General features: G+C 40.6%; 1 long non-coding RNA gene across 1 annotated transcript in view; it reads right to left on the bottom strand.

Annotated features, from left to right (window-relative positions):
- Window positions 1–18928, bottom strand: part of LOC147914557 (uncharacterized) — a 135830-nt gene extending 116902 nt beyond the window's left edge. Inside the window, exon 1 of the long non-coding RNA XR_015555185.1 lies at window positions 18689–18928. This is a non-coding gene — a long non-coding RNA (uncharacterized LOC147914557). The remainder of the gene's footprint in view (window positions 1–18688) is intronic.
- Between the last annotated feature and the right edge of the window lie 1055 nt (window positions 18929–19983).

Genomic DNA, 19983 nt, shown 5'->3' with positions numbered 1-19983 from the left:
TAACAACACAAATATATCTTTTCCTTTCAAATTTTCCACAATACCAATTTCTCAGGAATCAAGCTATGACACCTGAAAGTCATATTTTTTATTGTTTGGGGGGGTGCAATATATAACAAAGTAAACATGAGAGATATAAAACGTAGCAGTAAATTTGATTTATCTAAAGCCAAGTTACTTGCTTGAATTGCAGCTATAGTGAGTATTAGTTAACGATTTATTAAATACAATCATGCTCCACATAATGATATTTCAGTCAATGACAGACCGCACATAGGACAATGGTCTCACAGGATTAGCACCATAGAGCCTGGGTGTGTAGTAGGCTGTACCATCCAGGTTTGTGTAAGTACACTCTGTGATGTTCGCCCAACGACGAAATCACCTAATGACACATTTCTCAGAACATGTCCCTGTGGTTAAACAACACATGACTATGATGCTATTTGCCTTCCTAAATTTGGGACTACTTTGGAGAATTTTATTTGTCCAAATTTTTATTTGAGGCATCTAGGAACGTTTGAACACCTTCTTTTCTCTCAATATATTTTTCTGTAGCATCAGAGTATAAAAGCATCCCACTGACTTTGTAACTGCATTCAAAGTAGGAATCACATTTACAAAAAACCTGCCATTATAGCTTCTAAAAATCCAAAGAACATTCTAAGGGCTACAGTTGTAAGAATTCAAAAAATAACGTCTCAAGTAGATTTCACGTTGTGGTTCAACTCCATGTTGTGCTTCCCTACTGTATGTTTTGACCTTAGGGCAAACTTACAGACAGACAGAGAAAGAAGATGAATGGAATCCATAGAGTCTTATTTCTTTGTCTTGAGATCATGAAGAGCATAGAAATAAGTGGGGTTTATTTACAAACTGATAATCTGAGTCTGTAGATATAACACTAGAAGCTTCTTAGCTCCAGTGAATAGAACCACCTCTGTCTTCTCTTTTCTTCTTTCAATTCTTCCTTATACATTAGTCTTAAAATCTACCTTTCAGAACTTCCACTCCGGTCCGCCCACCAGGGCCAGAAAGCATAAACTGAACCCTGCTTTCATACGTGGCGGGCTGTTAGATATTAAGAGAGTGCTATCATTCATGTCACCCCTAACCCTTTTTGTCCTCAAGTTAAGTATCCCTAGTTAATAAGACCACATCTTTAATAAAAACATCTTTGTTTCCCAACAAGGACTATGGATGAATTTAGTCAACCACAAAAGCATAATTGCCTAGAAAATGCGTTAAATGGAAGGTAGATACGAACTAGGTCATAGTGCATCATTATTTTTAAATCACTCAATCATAAATTGACATTAAGTTAATATAGACCAGCATTAATGTATACCAAATATCATATTTACACCCAGACAAAAACATAAAAGAAACCCAGTTAGCTGAAATGGAAATTAATGACAACGAATTTCAAAGCATTAAGAATGCTCCTTTCAGAAAGACCCTAGGGTTTTGTTTGTTTGCTAGTTTGTTTAAGACTGAATTATTCTTCATGAAAATTAAAGAAGAAAAAAAACGAACGTTCAAACTACAGGAAGGTTTGGTCTGCCTAGGACGTGGATATGCCTGGCCTTGTCTGTAGAATCTATTGGTTTGGCTCCCCGGACTCCAAGGCTCTGGGGCCTGAGGGGCCTCCTGGGAAAGAACTCTTCCAAGGGAAGAGCTGGCCAGCCATCAAGTCGGAGTCCTAAGTCTCAGGGCTGCTAGAAAAGAACAAGAAAACAAACAAACCATCAAAAATTTTTTCACTAAACTCTCTGCAGAAGAGGTTGAGGGCAGTTGGCATCCCTATATTCTTTGGATTCTCTGTTACAGGGTGCTGTGCTGGGAAGGTGCTAGACAATTTCCTCATTTGAAGTTACTTGTGGCAGCAGCTGTTCAATCAAGGAGAAGTGAGTTCTGACCAAGAGAAATACCATTTGCTTTAACTGTGACTCTTAAAGCTTGGAGGAAAAAATGAAGAGGATGAAGAAAGTTTAATACTGGTTAAACTAGCAGGAAAAAGATCACAGTAACTAGAATCACAAATGTAAGACCTGAAACTCAGGAAGATGAGAGCAGCAGAATAATTTTCTCCCTCTTGATTACACCAAACACGAAGACACTCAGTTGTCGAAATGTGGACTCTAGTCCTTTCCATACTCTAGATGATTGCTGTGGTTTCCCCTGGTCACCATCTATGCTCCAGACTATCTAGGGCTTCAGCCAAGTTCTTGTTCCAACACTTGAACAAACCACATTAGCTCCTAAAGAAGCTTCGAGTACTTCTTACACACTGCTGTGGCCCACACCTGTACAATCCAACTTGCTTTTTAACGCCTTCACTCTTTCATGGTCATGAAAAAAATACAAGGAGTTTCTTTAAAGGAAATATCTAAGATATATAAATTCAAAGTATTACAGTCCCTACATCAAGACTGTATCTTATAAAAACACTGATTTCTATATAATGTATGAATCAAAGAATGAATAAATAAATAAGGAAACACTCTTAAGGCACGTCAGGAAATAGATAACTTTAATTTCAAGAAGTTTCAGATTGAACCAGACAAACAGAATTGTTGATTTCCATGTCTGCCATGACTCGACGTACGGCTTTAGGAAAACCTTGTAATTTATCCATACTTCAGTTTCTCACCCTATAAAAGGAGTATATTGCTTGAAATTTGATTCCCTCACAGCAGTGAGAGTTTTGATTCAACATTTATAAAGCACTTTTTAGCTTCCCTGATTAATAGGGAAAATACTGTGGTAGCCGTATAATATGCTTTCCAAAAAATATAAAGGTAACTGGTCAAATCTGATGTAAAATAATACTTTACTTGAGAAATAAATATCAGTTATATTTATTACTTCACCATTCCATTTGCTAAGTAATAAAAATTACTTCTAACAGAAAAAGTTTCAAATTAATATTCAAGCCAGCTGAAGTGTTATCATCATAGGCTTACCTACGTTGAGGGGAAGGGGAGCTGTTCTGTTTTTCCAGGCTGCCCCACATGTTTATATGGTACAGGCAGGAATGTTGGGCATGGTTTTGAAGGCCTCTAGCGTATTCACTGGTTTCTGGCATTCTAATGCACTCCACTCTTATAACCATAAAAGTACTCTTGAGTGCTTCTGGAAATATATAACAAATCCTTAATCAATTTAAGAGTGTTTTAACTGCATACATGAAATTTCTTGGGAGGAATAAGTTAGCTATTCTACACACATATAGTACTTAAGTTAGCAAGAGAGTTCCTTCTCAAAGGCACAAAGCAGTTTCCCCATAGTAATATAATTTTCAGTTTTATGTGTATAAGTCCTATTGAATCCCCTAGAATAACAGGAAATTCTGCAGGAAAAGAAATCCCACAAAAATTGATAGCCATATTTATCCAATGCTGGAGGAATAAGTTAGCTATTTTGAGTTGGATTACTCTTTTATGGCATTAGATAACCATTAAAGGTTAACCAGAATCTGAATTAACCAGAAACTACAAGAACTAAATATTCTGGAGACAGGATTTTCTATATATAAGACTCTAACAATAAAGCCAACTGACTAATATACCTCATTTTAAACTTTATATATCATATTACTTTAGCTGGGACTTGAGCAGTAATTTTGTATTTTGATGCATTAAGTTCAATTTTCATATTAAACATATTATAACATTTCACAGATTTACAAATTAGTACATTGATAAGACACAGTTCATATTTTGAAATATAGTAATATTTATCAACATACATTCAGAATGGAGTAATCTCGTTTATAACAATACAATGTCCACACCTTTCATCTGTATGTTAAAAAGCTATAGTAACATATGTAAGGGGCTCACAACTGTGCCTGGCACATAGTTGGCTCTTAATAGAACAACAACACATAGTTCCTCATAAATCCTCACCAACAACATCAGAGTTAGAGCTCTTTTTCCTAATGATTTTGGCAAATATTATATAGTGCTAAGTGAAAAAATATCATGAATATGATATGTACTGATTTTTTTCTTCCTAACAATTAGTATAAGAACTATGAATATATATAATAATCGGTCATATAACTGAGTAATAACAATTCTTAAGTAAGAGATTAACTATATATAACAGATTTTATATACATGGTTAACAGAATTATTTGCTATTATCAGTGAACTACTTCAATTGATGTACAAGTCTCAAGGAATTTACTATTATAAACCTTCTTATTAACCAGAGCACAAATAATTACATGTTCCGTTAAGCAGAAAATATTTCCCTTGGCTTTTATGAGAAAGATGCAAGTATCATCACAGGGATGCAAGGTGCTATAACCTTTTTGAAAAGTATTTTGGCACCATCTATGCAGTATGCACATAACTCTTTCACCTAGTAATCCTACATCTAGACATTTATCTACAGGAAGTTTTGGCAAATGTACAAAGATATATAAAAATCATCACTGGAACATTCTTTGTAATAGTAAAAATCTGGAAGCACCCTATATATGTACCAAGAAGAGAAGAGATAAATGATAAAACACATGCATACATTCAATAGAAGTTTGTTGATGTTAGTGCCATCAAGTCCATTCCAACTCCTAGAGCCCTGTGGACCGAGCAGAACCCTGTGCTCAGACACTGCTTCACTGCTACATGGTCATAGGGTTTTCACAGCCAGTTTTTTCAGAAGTGATTGACCAGGTCCTTCTTCCTAGTCTGTCTGATCCTGGAAGCTCTGCTGAAACCCGTCCACCACGGGTGACCCTGCTGGTATTTGCAATCTCGGTGGCAGAGCTTTCAGCATCACAGCAACAAGCAGCCATCACAGTGTGACAACTGACAGGTGGGTGGTGTGGTTCCCTGACTGGGACACGAACGCAGGCCGCAGCGGTGAGAGCACCGGATCTTACCCACTAGACACCAGGACTGCTCAGTAGAAGTACCCAAAGATGTGTACTTTTGTGGAAAAGTATGAAGATACAGCAGGTCAAAAGCAAGTATTAAGACAATTAATGATCCATTTTGGATTAAAAATATAAAATAAAAATAAATGACATGCTCGTGTAGTTCTCACATTTACACATGTATAGAAAAAAAATGTCTGGAAGGAAGTGCCTGAGCTAAGACAATTTACCCTGATTTGTACAATGTGGAGGAGATGAATAAAGTGGGGGCATTCACTTTTTACTTTAAATATATCTGATATTTTTACTTTTTAATAAAGCATAACATACACACACAGTAAAATGTGCCAGCAAAAAATAGACAGCTGACGAATTTTTATTAAACAAACACCCCTATGTCACCAGCAATCAGATCAAGATAAAGGACGTTATCAGCCTTCCCATAAGGTTCTCTCCTTCCTTCAAAGGTAACCCCTATCACATCTGTTTTAGTATCTTACACAATGTCTGGATTAAAAAAATGATTGATTTAAAACAAAATCATTGCTTCTGCAGCATGAACGTCTCTTTTTTGAATACTATTAAATACACTCAGCTGTTTATTCAAAGAAATCAATTCAAAATATATACCGAGGATTTTCAGTATCTTTCCTGTATGAATTCAGTTATTCCTTACAACAACTCCATGAGGCAGGTACTATCATTTTTCCCCGTTTATACATGGCAGAACTATGGTTTACAGCAACTCAGTAATTTCCCCAAGGTTACATGGCTATGAATGGCGGCAGGGCCTGGATACACACAAAGGTGGTCTCATTCGAGGATCTGCAAACCCTTGTCAGACACGAACAAAGAAAAATAAGGGCAGCGAGATGTAGGGCTGAGAGCACTAGGATGTCTCCAGCACGAGGTTCTCTTTTTAGCTTCCTTTTGAATAAATCACTTAACATCCCTAATCCAGTATCCATCTGTGAAATGGAGAGTCAGGCTACATTCCTCTCCTGATCTGATTCTCTGATAAACGATGTGACCTACTAAAATATGGAGCAGATATGCTTCATCATGATGCAGTGCAATCATGTGCTGGATTCAGAAATGACTCACACGAGGAAATAAAACCACAATTTTCGAAACTATTGGAAACAATCATTTTAATTTAATGTTATTTTTGGACATAGGAGGGCTTTTTTTTCCCCTAAATAAGCAAGTTGGTGGTTTTGAAGGGTCTTGCTCATCTTTTTGTGGAAAATGCCTAAAAACAAACCACTAGAAACTAAACAAAAAATTTTCCTTCCTCAATTGTGCCTGAAAACAGACCTAATTTTTCTCACCAAAAGGCCACATAAACTTTTAACAGATACATCTGGGATTTTGGGTCTCCACATTTTGAAACACTGATATAAACAAATTCAGAACATGCTTCCTCTCCGATGAAATCCATAATTCTGAGAGTTAAAAATTCTTCAAAATAACATGAAATTTATCTCAGCAGAAAGCAACCAAAGAGGTCCCAGTTTGTTTCTGGAGAAAAGTGGGAACAGGAAGACCAGAAACCTCAATTAGAATCTGTCTTTTTAATTTCAGTTTATTCAAAATACCACTTCATGCTGGACATATCTTTTCTTCTGCTAGAAAATCAGTAATACTTTGGTATAAACGAAGCTTAAAATAAGTTAGAATAGAAAATAACCAATAAACTGGCTTCCATGACCACAAGTAAAGAGAATCAGTTTCTAAAATGTAACCAGGATTCATTCTTTGTAATTGTCTGGCTTTGGATGTGTGTTCTTGAACACATGCATGCAACAGGGCAGGGAGTGAATTTCCATCGATATGCCCCGGCACTAGGGCTACAGAGAGGGAAAGACAGGATCTCTCCCCTCAGTGAGTTCAGAATCTCTCTAGAAGACAGATAGATGCACAGATAATTAGCCCAGTACAATGAGATGTTATACTAATAGCCCAAATAAGGTGCTATGGCATTACAGAGAGGAAAGAATGACTTCTGCCTGAGCCTTAGGGAAGGCTTCCCAGAGGAGGTGACATCTGAGCTAAGCCTTGAAAGATGAGTAGATTTTTTGTCCAGGTAGGCAGCAAAGAGTAAGAGGCAAGTAGGTTAAGGCAGTTGGGGGGTAGAGGACAAGGGTGGTGAGAATATTCCAGGGAGAGGAACGGAAGTGCCTAACTGTATTTTATGCCATGGAGCATTCATAAAAGTAGGCTAGTCTTACGTTAGGAGCCACTGTACAAAGAATCAACCTGAGAAAGTAGATATGGGACTTGAATTCTCTCGAGGGTTCTCTGATTTATGAACCCAAGAAGTGTTCATTTGGAAAAACAGAAACCTCTGGTTTGCTGGCTGTTCTCCAATGACTAAAGGGCCACCAGGCTTCCTGTTCAATGTCAGGCAGAAAGTGCCTGGATGGACTTGAGGTTTCCTATGTCTTCTCTGTGCTTCCTGTCAAAGCATGGAGCAAAACCCTCCTCCACTGTCTGAAAACTCATGATTTCAACCCCGGACTCACATCTCCCTAATTCCCCTGGAATGACCCCCATCTGTCACTGGGTTGCCCAGCACCCACTTCACCTCTCTGCTCACAAGCAGCTGTGTGGGGTTCTCTTCTTAGAAAACAGAAGGCTATTTTGGACACACACAGTGTGCTAGATTTGCAGCCACTTTCCCCTCTTACGAGTATATTTCAAAAATTAAAACACAAATCAAAGGAGAGTTAAGAGACAGACAGCACTCGGCCCTGGCTGCTCGAGCATCAATTAGTAAATGATGTGAAATCCCTCAGTCTGACTGCTTCCAGGTAACATGATTACCCACCTAATACAATTACAGTAAAACCACTAAATTAGACAATACGTGTGTTTGTAATTTCAAGTATCTTTGCAACAACTAGTGAGATTAAAACAAAAATTCTCTATCATTTAAACCTCATATGAATATTAGTCTAATCATATATTTATAATATTAATTGTTTCATACTTCAAAATAATTTTCACATTCAACCCACAACTCATGGAGGCAAATTTATCCTCTCTTACTTTAAGTTAACATTATTTGTTCCCATTTTGTTTTGCTCAGTAATTTTTGAAACATCTTTCACATATACCTAAACTAGGCAGAGGTCAGAGGTGGTACTTACACTACAGCCACATTACTTACACACAACTGCATATCAATTCATAGATAAAATGTGTATGTCCAGATTAAACCTATAGAATTAGAACATAAGTTTGGATTTAGTAATCCACGAAAAGAGTTTTTACACGAAATATTTTCATTTTTACTTTCTGCAGACTGTACCAACGTTATTGAACCCAAGATCCTGAAATGGTACAAACTGAAAGTTAAGACATACTTTGTTTGAGAATTTTGCATTACAAATGAACAAACGATTTAACTGATTAAGTATTTTAATCTTAGGCAGTTGTGATTATAGGTAGCTTTACTCTTTCTGACACTACAGACTAAATAAAGTAAAAGTTTCTTATTACTGAATATTTATCTATTGAAAAGGACAAAAAACTGTCATTATTAAAAATGAATCAAAAGTATCTACTGACAAGTAACAGTAAAAATAATAGAAAGTGTAGACATATAAGTGATTCAAATAGGTATCTACTTCCTACACACACTTTCTCAGGCATTCTGCTCCCCCAAGTCATATGTTATTTCCGGAAGAGGAAAATATGCTGAAGATAGTAAACCTGGGTAAAGCTTATCTGTGAATCCCGTCTATGTCAAGTTTACCTATCGACACAGACCAATGAGAGCTGTGTGACTTTGTGTTTAACTTGGGAGGAAGGTATGAAGATTCTCCACACTTGACTGAAAATAGAACCGTCCTCTCATGCAGATGCCTAGGAATCTTCTGACTATATCAAGTGATCTTAAGATCTACTCTGGTTATGGGTTCTCCACTGGGGGTAATTTTGCTTCCAGAGGACATCTGGCAATGCCTGGAGACACCGTCACCACTCGGGGAAGGGTGCTACTGGCATCTAGTGGGTAGAGACTAGGCATGCTGCTAAACATCCCAGCATGCAAAGGACAGCCACACACACACCCCAACAGAGAATTATCCAGCCCCACTTGTCACTAACCAGAGCTTGGGAAACCCTGGTCTAAATATATTGAAGGCTTCAGGGAAAACATCAATATTAGCACCATATTTTTATACAGATGCACCTGGCAGCAATTGCAGGTAAGCAGCAAAAATGGGACTTTGACAATTAATGTTCTAACTCTCCTTCCTCCCTCAGCCCCACTCTGCCATACAGTCATTACATCTGACTCTGAGGAGTGATAAATGCTAGAAACAGAGGTGCTTATAACCCCCTATTGTCACCAGAAAGATAAGAATCATAGCAATATTTTAAGTTATCTTTTTAAAAGTTTACCATGAGTTCATCAAGCCCACTGTCAATTGATAATTACACAAATTCTTATCATTGGTAACTTCAGGCTGAAAAAAAAGCAACTGAAGAAACTTAAATATTGGCTATAAACTAAAGTACCATTATACGATGCGCTTATAATTGCTTAGAGTAATTGAGAAACCACATAGATCAAAGCCTTATCAATTCTAGATTACTGCTGGTGGAAGTATTTGTTAAAAGAAATACTGCACAAGGTCAATGGTCAAAGCTGACTTTTGAGCACCTCTAATGTCTTCTCTTAGGGCTCCAAACACAGCCTCAGATTTGCCAAGATCACCCCAGAGCACCAAATCTGTACCTGGACACTGGGGACTCAACTTATGGTCTCCAATCTACAGCCCCCAAAAGGACTTTCAGCTCTAAAAATCTCTGGAACTTTTTGAGTAGTCTAATGAAGGGCACCCCATTATTATCATAACAGCTCATATCATATTATATAATTATAACCATTATAATCATTAACAGCACATATCATATATAATTACAATCATTATAATCATAACAGCTCCTACTCACAGTACTCATGTTGGACACTCTTCTAACTACTTCACATTTAGTTACTCATTGAATTCTCATAAGAACGCTATGAAGCATGTTCTATTACACATGAGAAAACTGAAGCAAAATCAGTTTAAGTAACATGCTCATCATTACATCGTCTTCAGTGTCAGAGCTGGGGTTCGAACCCAAGCAGCCAGGCTCCATATTCTTTGTACTTAACCACCGTGCTAGAAAAAGAATTGGGTCTCGGCGCCAGCCCTGCGGCCAAGTGGTTCAAGTTCAGTATGCTCTGCATCAGCGGCCAGGGTTGATGGGTTCGGATCCCGGGCGCGGAGCTACTCCACTCATCAGCCATGCTGTGGAGGCATCCCACATGCAAAATAGGGGAAGACTGGCACAGATGTTAGCTCAGGGTTAATCTTCCTCAAGTGAAAAAAGAGGAAGACTGGCAACAGAGGTAAGCTCAGGGTTAATCTTCCTCAAGTGAAAAAAGAGGAAGATTGGCAACAGATGTAAGCTCAGGGCGACTCTTCCTCACCAAAAAAAAAAAAACTGGGTCTCTCAGATTTCAAGTGCTATGAAACATTCTTATCTGCAGAGATTTTCAGGATCCTTGGCTTATCTACTAGATCATTGAAGTCCCATTGGTCATGTGGGAAATACATTTCTACATCACTACACACATACACATAAGTTGGGCCTGGATTCAGAGCTGCTAATACCAAAAAGCCCTGAGGTTGTTCTCAAGGCTGTCCTGCCTTGTCATGGTCACACCCATTCCCACCATTCCCAGTCCTATGGCAGAGGATGTCCAGTGCACCACCACTGCTTTCATCCCCATTATCTTTCCTCATTCGCTCCACAGGAATTTACTAACTCCTATACTGGAGATATCGACATGACAAATACTGGTAATAGCTTCAGTAACCTCTCAGTCGAGAGCAGGACTGAAGCTCATGTAACCAATTACACTTCAACGTGGCAAGTGCCAGGCTAAAGCTAATAACTGGGTGCTCTGGGAGCAAAGAGAAAAGAAGCATCCAACTCAGCCTCTGGAGGCAGAACAACTCACCAGAGGAGGTAACATTTTGCATCTTGAGTCTTGAAAAAGAAGTAGAAAAGGAAGTTTCAGAGGCAGAGGAGAGATGCCTTCCAGGTAGAAAGAACCACATGCACAAAGCAATGAACTGGAAACGACCAGGGGTCTTTCAGCACTGTAGTTTTCCATGTGGCTGGAGAAGAGATTTCTTGGGAGAGGGTGGTGAAGAGGAGAATGGCAACCTGGGCAAGGGTCTCAGCATGAAGGGCCTTGCAGGCCCTGCTAAGAAGTCTGGAATTTATTCTATGGCAACAGGAAATTTTTTTAAGAATTTTAAGTCAAAAGGGACCTGATAAAAGCTGTACAAATGTGGCTGACCATCCTAGGGATGGGGAGGGGAATCTTGGAGACAGATCCAGCATAGTCCAGAATGGTTCCCCAGGAGAGGCAGTCAAGATACCACAACTATACTCTTCATGACAAAGACAATATGACCAAGTGTGTATAGGACAAGTGTCCACCTAAAGCTAACAGGATAATCTGAAGATTAAACTTGTGACCTTGGTTACCATGGTTAAATAACTTACTGTGCTAACCATTCCTTACGAATGGTATATGGCAAGAAGAAGCAAAACTTACTATAATAGACTAAAAATCCCAAAGTCTTCAAAATTATATAGAATAGAAAAAACCTACTCACCTCACTCTAATTTTTGCATGTCAACAACACTGATAATGAAAAAGCATTTAAAAAGGCATTTACATGTACCTAGAACTTTGCTACATATTTTCATGAATGAAGCCTTTAAGAACGAAAGTCAACAATTAAGGAGACAAAACAGATCTAAATTAAAATTCTTCTTGGGTCAACTGAGAAAAATAAAACAGTAGCATCTCTTAACACCTAAAAGTTCTTGTAAAAAATTGAGGCAGCATTGCTGTTCTTGACAGACTTATGGAATTTCACATTCTTAAGTTACCTACTAGAAGCACAGTTTGAGATTACTGAAAACCTGCAAAAGGAAATCTGAACGTGACTCACCCACCTTGTGATTAAATTTGGCTAGAATTACTTGAGTCATAATCAAACGTGAATACAGATTTGCATTAAAATATAAAATTTTAAGTGAAAAGAATTAGCTAATTCAGAGACCTCTTGACTCCCCAAGTCATCATCATTTTCAACATACTGGCCACATTAATATTCAATCTCTTAGTCAGACCATTCAGGTCTTTTCAAATCCCTCAACATTAGGGAGTTCAGAGGCAGAGGAAAAATGTAATGAATAGATCGCTCCACTGGGTATATGCAGAGGTCTGTGAATTGTGTGTATGACCTTGTGGAGAATAAGCCCTCCTGGTATGTGGTACACCCACCTGATTAAGGATAGAATTTCAAATTTAATGCTATTGCTTTTGTGAGTAGAATTAAACTTAATGGCACATGAATGTAAATTTTTATGATTTAATTGTAGCCTTTCATAAGAAATGTCCCTTTCATTTTAAAAAAGAAAGGAGGAAAGAATTACAGAAACAGTAGCAATAATTTAAGTGACTATCCAAGGTCACATCAATTTATGTCAGCGCTGATGTTTCTTCATAAAGTCTTTAAAGAACAAAAGATTCTCTAACAAAGCAAACCTTTGCAAATACAAATTCTGTGTGCCTCATTCAGACCTCTAACTCAATGTGGGAAACATTCTGACTACTTTTTATTTTCTCAGTACTAAACTGAAATAAAGTTGCAGATTGGTTAATAAGCAGTCAAGTTATACTAGGGTGAACAGACATACTTTTTGCCCATACATGACACCGGGAGATATTTTGCGTATTTGAGAGTTGTTTTTTGTTGCATTTTGTTTTTAAATGGATGACATACTGACATACTACAGCGGGTCCTCTAAATTCACCCCTTTCGTTTTTGCACCCACTTTCACACACTCAAGACCCTTACAGAGACTTTGGGAGGTGGCAACGGTAGGAGGGCAGTATTGGCCGTGATTCACAGGCCACCTGCGACCCGCTTTACTCGGAGCAGTGGGTATTGCTCTAGTGGGCACAGCGTCAGCTTTCACTTGAATCAAGGGGTCTGGGACTAAATACATAAATAAATAAATAAAAAATGAAAATGGAAAAATATATTAAAGTTATAGAACAGATCAACAGCAAAAGTGTTCACTAGAAAAAAACCTTAAAAATGCAAAGTCTGATATCTGTGTAAATTGAAAGTATTTCCAAAATATGGGTGACCCCACTGTGACTTAAACTTGCCTCTAGAAATTCATTATGAAGTCCTTATTAGCTGGCTCAACATGAATGTGTAGATTTGAGATTCCTCACCAGCATTCAGGCTTAAAATGACACCAACAACAAAATCCCTGTAAAATTGATAACATCTAACCAATGGATAAGTCTTCAAAAGCAAAGGAAAGTTTTACATGTAAATTAAACATTAAAAAGATCTGGCCATAAGTTCTTAACGTTTGGGAAGCATTCTAGAGTAACAGTTTCTCCAAATTCAGTCATTTGCCACCAAACTTCATGATTTTGGCTTTTTTAGCCAAGCACTTGTTCACTGCCACTTAATATGTTTCTTTAAATAGATGCTTTAAAAATTTGTTTTTACTTCAATACTTTTTTGGCTTTGTCTTAGGTTTAATATGAAATTTAACATATTTTTCTAATACCCTTATAAATAAAAACATAACTAACAATACAAAAATAAAATGTTTGTTTGGGTACCACCTAAAATGACTCATGTATCACTGGTGGGAGTAACTGCCTAGATTTAAGGATCAGGGATCTGGGGTCAGACAGCAGAGATGGATCCTGGCTCCACAGCACCGAGTGACTGGGTCTCAGTTTCTCATCTGTAAAATGGGAATAATAAAAGTACCTAATTTATAGCATAGTTGAGAAGATTAAAATTATCGAATCCACAAAAATACTTTAAAGTGTTTTGCATAAAGTAAATCCTCAATAAATGTTAGCTGTGATGTTATGATGATGAAAATGATGACGACTTAGAAAAACTATAACTACACAAAAACTGAACTGACAACTTTTATTTTAAAATATACTTTAAGATTTGAACACACTTTAAAAATATATACTTTCGATATGGAATTTCAAAATGGATATTCTATATTAGACTAATGTAACTTCATTTTGAAAGTGTTCAAATATGGTCACAGCAATCAGACTTTGCCTAAAAATTTCAATCCAAAAAAATCAACCTGTGAAAAAATAATATTTAAAAACCCTAACATGATAACACTTATAGGTCTTTCTCTCACAGCCCAGAAGTACATTAAAATAAATTTACTTACTTTACAAAAATAAAAGCTTTAAAAATGAGTATGTTGTATTAAAATGTTTCATACGGGGGAAAAACATTACAATTTCTGACATTTTAATATGGTGTTATTCTTCATCAGCCATGGACTGAAATCTCAGGGCGAGAAAAGGGCCAGACCAATGCTGAAAGGTTTCAAATATCAAACTATACTATTATGTCAGTGCCCTAAGATCAATTAGCACCTTTCAATGACAGAAAAGGTTACAGTGAGGCTCTGAGGTGCACTCTGAAACTATTTCAAACCACCACAGAAATGTGGTTTTGATAACTCAAAATGGTTTCTATTTTTAAATTAATCCATTTCATCTCTTTTCTGGAAGAAGTAGAGGAGTCAGGAGAGGAAGGGTAATAGTATTCATTTTCAGTACCTCTCTCCCAGGAAAAACAGGGATGGGGATCCAGTAAGAATCAGAAACTTCAAGAGTAAAATGGCGTGTCACCAAAGCAGATACGACTGTGCAGTGCCACAGCAAAATTAGGTGACAGCAATGTTTACAAAGTCTTCAAACCTCTTAAAAGCAATCAGTTTTTGCTGATTGTACTGTACTGCTTTTGAATATGTGATTCTTGTTTATTTTCTTCCACTCGAGTGCAAACTAAATGACACCAAGTTCAGCTCCATGTGCAATTTAACGAATACTCAATGTCCCATATATGAAAACACTTCTAACTGCAAAATGCAGTATTATATATGCTGCAATTACATACACCATTGCATCTCATCCCTCCCTAGAACAGACGCCTGAAAGAGCACGTCATATCTTAGTTCACCGAGAAAAATGCATGAGACACAGGTACATTGCAACGTCATCCATTCCTCCTGGTGTTGATTTCATCCACCTAGTAACCATTGTAAGAAAATCCCCCAACTGTATTTCTGAATACAATTAGTTTAAGATACTCTACAGGAGACACACTGTAAGAGTTTAGAACATGTAAGAATAATCTCCATTTGAAAAAGAAACTGTCATGACTATATTCTCACTAAAATAACAAGGTGTTTGATAGAGGTTTGTTGAGCTCTTCAACGAGACCTCTCAAAATGTCTTCTACTTTTGATAGCACGCTTTTCTATTTATTTCCTAAATGAGTGATCTGAAATATTTACAACCAGACAGTACCTAATTTTAGGTTTTAAGTGCTTTAACAGCTCCATGAAATATGATCAGCAGCTGCAATACAGAACCATGGTGAATAAACGCCTTATAAAGGGGGGCCTGTTTTTACTGAATGTTCAGTGTTCCTGCATTTAAGTAACAGAAAAAAAAGATAATGAAAAAACATAATAAATATTGCACTCTTAAATTACTTAACACTTCACTAAGTCTTGAAAAGGATTATCTCCCCTTTTCTTGAATTTTCTATAAAAAAGTGTGAGGTTCCACTGGGTGAAATAAGTTTAATTTTATTGTTTGAAAGTTAAAATGTGAACTTGCCACCATCCTAACTTTTCATAACAATAGTTATGGTTTTTCTATCATTCTACTTTTCTAAAAATTCTGGGTAATTTAATTTCAGAGCATAAATTTTTTAAATGAAATACCAAGCCACATAAATATATTTTTAGACACAGCATCAGTCATTTAGAGCTTGCAACAGAGATTGAAAACATGAAACTGGACACTCTATTTCTCGTGGCTATGTAAAATTTATTTACACCCCAAATTACAATATAAATAAAAAGGAAACTCGTAGAAATGGAGAACTTGTTTTTCTTTTTTTCACCTCAAAGTAGTTATTTTAAAAGAAAAAATAAATTATAACAAAATGACAAACTATTCATCTGCCTCCCTTCAAAAAACAAACTTTCATGTAAAGACAATTCTTTTCAACTAGCTTCTACAAATCTGCTAGAATGCAGCACCTGCATTTCTTAATAAGAATAATGATTGTTCTTGAACCAATTCTTTTTATACAAATCTCAGGGTTTTTAAAAGTTTTAAACTTGAACATATTACTTAAAATTAATATTAGCTATGAATATATACATATACATAAAACTTTTCATTTCGTAAAGGAGAAATTAAGTTTCTAATGTCCAATAAAATAAATACTGACTAACAAAAAAGAGAATAATCAAGTAAATCTTTTTATTTCAGTTATAATTGTGAAACAACCTCTAATAACGATGGCCTAAAAATGTTGAAGCATACTATTTTCAAGTAATTGAGAAAGGAGAACAGGCCTTTAGACCCCCACTTATTATGAGACAAGTATATATCTCTAATAATCAGAAAAAAGGGCAGTTTCCAGATAATCTAATGATGTTACTTTCAAAGCTGTAACTGGCAAAGTTTTTAACTATCTTGTACAGTCATTTCTAAAAGTTAGTTTAACTTTGAATACTTACAACTTTTGAGTCGAACAAACTATTTTTATGGTTTATAATAACAATAAAAATGGGTGTAGTTATAAGTGCCTTTGGTATTGTTGCCATAAAAATCAGATTCTGGCAGTCTAGCTCCACACAAAACAGTTTGTGTCTGTTACTACTGCTACGTGGGATAATGTTATTTTAAAAAATACACAAATGCCTTTGAATGCAGTCTCCTAAAACGCACTCTACCACATATCAAATATTTTGTTTTAGGATTCTCTCTCTGACCTCCTTCCTAGTTTTTGGGTTCTTCAGCTACAAACTGGCCAGAAATATTTTAAAAGGAAAAAGTAAAGGCAATGTTTCTGCTTAAGAAGTCCTACCCGGGAAACGTTACCAAGTCTATCCTTGTTCTGAGGACGTTTTAAAAACAAAAACAACCCAACAAACAAAAAACCACCATCAACTTTCAACGCTGTCAGTCACCTACGTGCAAAAGAAACTTCAGAGGCTGTTGAGGGGGAGGCCGCGGCTGTGCCAGGCTCCTGGACCCCACCTGAGCCCGGCAGGAGCCCGCACCGAAACTGACAAACGCCCGAGGGCGCAAAAAGTGGCCGCTGACGAGAAGAGGCACAAAATGCCATCTTGGAGAAGGTATGTTTCGCTCCATCAATTACGTTGAGCCCAGGGTGCCAAGCCAAAGGGGTAAGGGAGAAAGAAAACTGTTAAGTATGAGCTCTTAATGTGAAACCTAACCTGTTGGTTCTCTTAGGTATCAGATTTTGGAAGTGTCTGTAATGACAGCCAGGAAAGCAAATTAATGGCCAACGGCCCACTGGGTTTGAACACGAGACTCCTGATACCTCCTCACAGATCAAGTACACAACACACACGCACACGGAGGTGCTCCACGTGGAAGTGCTCTGAAACCAAAACACAAGTCCCGTCCCTATTCTGCGCCTCGCTGCCCTCGGGTTAGGATTCATGAATGACTCTGCCCGCTCGGCAGTCCAGGGGAGAGGCGCAGGGGGCGAGGGGAGAAGATCGTTTCCAAACAACACACACACGCTCGCCGAAGCCCACACCCCATTAGCCTTCAAGGGAAGGGGAAAGAGAGGTGGTCGTGAGCGGAGGCATTGCCACTCCAACTAGGCAAGAGGTCACAAAAATTTAACTGCCCTCTCCGGTGCCGCCACCGCTCTGCCACCGGACTGGGTCCGCAAATTCTCTAATAGCTCCAAGCTGTTCCGAACAATGCGTACAAAGAAAGAAACATCTCTAAAGTGCTACTAAACGAAAGTTCTGGCTACTGTGTGGCGCAAAATAAAACAAGCACACACAGGGTCTACTTCCAAATCCTGCTTAACGACGCAGAAACAGCGAGCCGTTTCCAGTGCCGCGGCACCCCCGGCCCAGCAGGCTTTGAAACGAGAGCAAACCTGCTCTCCCAGCCAGGTCCCTTCGTTTGGAGAAGTTATAATCCCTCCATGGCATCCGCGTCCCGAGCCAATGAACGCGACTGCTCTGACAAGGCGCCTCTAATTTCACGGACCCTGGCAAACTGCAGGAGACACTCGGTCCACGCCACATAAAACTATGGCAGAGGGACGGCCGCCGTTCAAAATCCGGCTCCGGCCGCGGGATCAGAGCCCCCAGCACCGGGAAACCCGGGCGCTGGGGCCTCCAGGGGACCTGGGTCAGCATCCTTGCGCCTGGCTGACCTAGGGGGTCATCACAAAGTAATAAATGTCACAGGAGGATGGAGGGAGACCCCGGGAGCGCGTCTCGGCGAGGCGGGGACGGAGTGCAGATGGGGAGCCGCGCACCCCGTTCCGCGCGGGCTCCGCCGCCGCCCCGCAAGGGACACGCAGGCTCGGCGGGGACCCTCGGGGCCGGGGGCGTCCTGCAGGACCGAGCGCCGCGCTGCAGTCCCAGCGGAGGGCCCTCGGGCGCGCGGCACTCCGCCTCGGGGCGCCCGGGGACTCGGCGCCCCCACACCGTCCCGCCGCGCGTCCTCGTCCCCAGCGCTCGGCGCCCCGGCGGAGCCGCGTACACTTTCCCGAGCGAGTCTGCGGGGTCCCTCAAGCCCGGACCCCCGCGGGGCCTGGGACGGGGGTCGCCAGAAGGGGCACTCACCTCCTGCCGCCCGGCCGCCTCGGGATCCCGAAGTTCAAGCGCGTGTCCCAGCCGCGGATCCGCGCGTCGCTACTTAGATATTTATTCTCGTTCCTTCCAGTGTCGAAGTTTCCCCTTCGCGCTGTGCCTCTGGTGGAAACAGGACATCCCCTTCGGCCACCCCGCAACAAATAGCGTACACAAGTGGGGGAGAAACGGGGCGGGGGAGAAGCCGGCTCCGAGGGGGAGGAGGAAAGGCGAGCAGCCAAAACTCCGGACTGACGACAGGAAAAAAACAGGAGAAGAAAAGAAAAAGCGAGCGCGCGCCCAGCCGCCGCCGCCGTCCCGCTGCAGCCTGCCCCGAAGCTCTGTCCCCTCCGCCAGGGGAGCGACAACTTCACGTGGCCCGGCGCGAAGTTTTGCGCGGAGGCCGGGAGCGGCCGGGCGTGCGCCCCGCGGCGGGCGGCCGCGCACTTGCGCGCGGGGTGGGGGCGGGGGCCGCCGCCGGCGCCCGAGGCCACTGGGGGCCGCCGGGGACCTCGGGGCAGGCGGCGGGGGGCGGCGGCGCGCGGGGCACCGGCTCCTTTTTATTCGACCTCGGGGGACTGCCTGTTGTCATGGTTTGCGGTCCCGCGTGGGGACCGCTCGGGGCCCTGGGTGTCCCCGGTGGCGCCGCGGTAATCTCCGCGCCCTCCGCGCCGCCCCCACCCCGCCCCCACCGGCCTGGCGCCGGCCCTGCCACCTCCCGGCTGGGGGAGGGAACCGCGGCCGCACTCCCCTCCCCGGACCTGGGAACCGCTGTCTGTCCCCACCTGCCTCTGCGGGGCAGCCCCTGAGGGGTCTGTAACTCCGCGGGACCCGGTGCCCAGTGTGGGCCACTGCGGGCCCCCAGCCGGACTCTTTCCACTTACCCCAAGGGTGGAGACAGAAGGGACTTCGCCTACTTGCAGCAACGTAAAATAAAAACCAACCCACGCCAGACTGGGGAGCTTTCTCTGAAGGGAGGAAATACCCTTTTCCGTGAAGATATGTGCTGGGAACGAGTGCGCAGTCGGGGATAGGCTGTGCTGGGAAGGGCCTGGGCCCCTTCCAGCGCTGGGCGCAGGTATAGGCATCCCTCCCAGACGCCCAAAGGTCAGGCGGCGACGACTGACTTCCAAGGCAGCGTCAGAGCTTCCCCAGGCACATTGCTGAAGCGACATTTCATGCCTGAGCCTTCTGCACGTTACGCACCCGCATAGGATTTAGCATTCTATATGCACACGTGTGAATATCACAGCCAGAAGCCGCAGCAAAGTAGACAATAAACAATACAT

The sequence above is a fragment of the Ceratotherium simum genome, chromosome 19 (genome assembly GCF_057802395.1).
Source record: "Ceratotherium simum simum isolate JZ-2026a chromosome 19, ASM5780239v1, whole genome shotgun sequence".
Lineage (NCBI taxonomy): Eukaryota > Metazoa > Chordata > Mammalia > Perissodactyla > Rhinocerotidae > Ceratotherium > Ceratotherium simum.
This window is presented reverse-complemented; position numbering and strand designations above follow the sequence as displayed.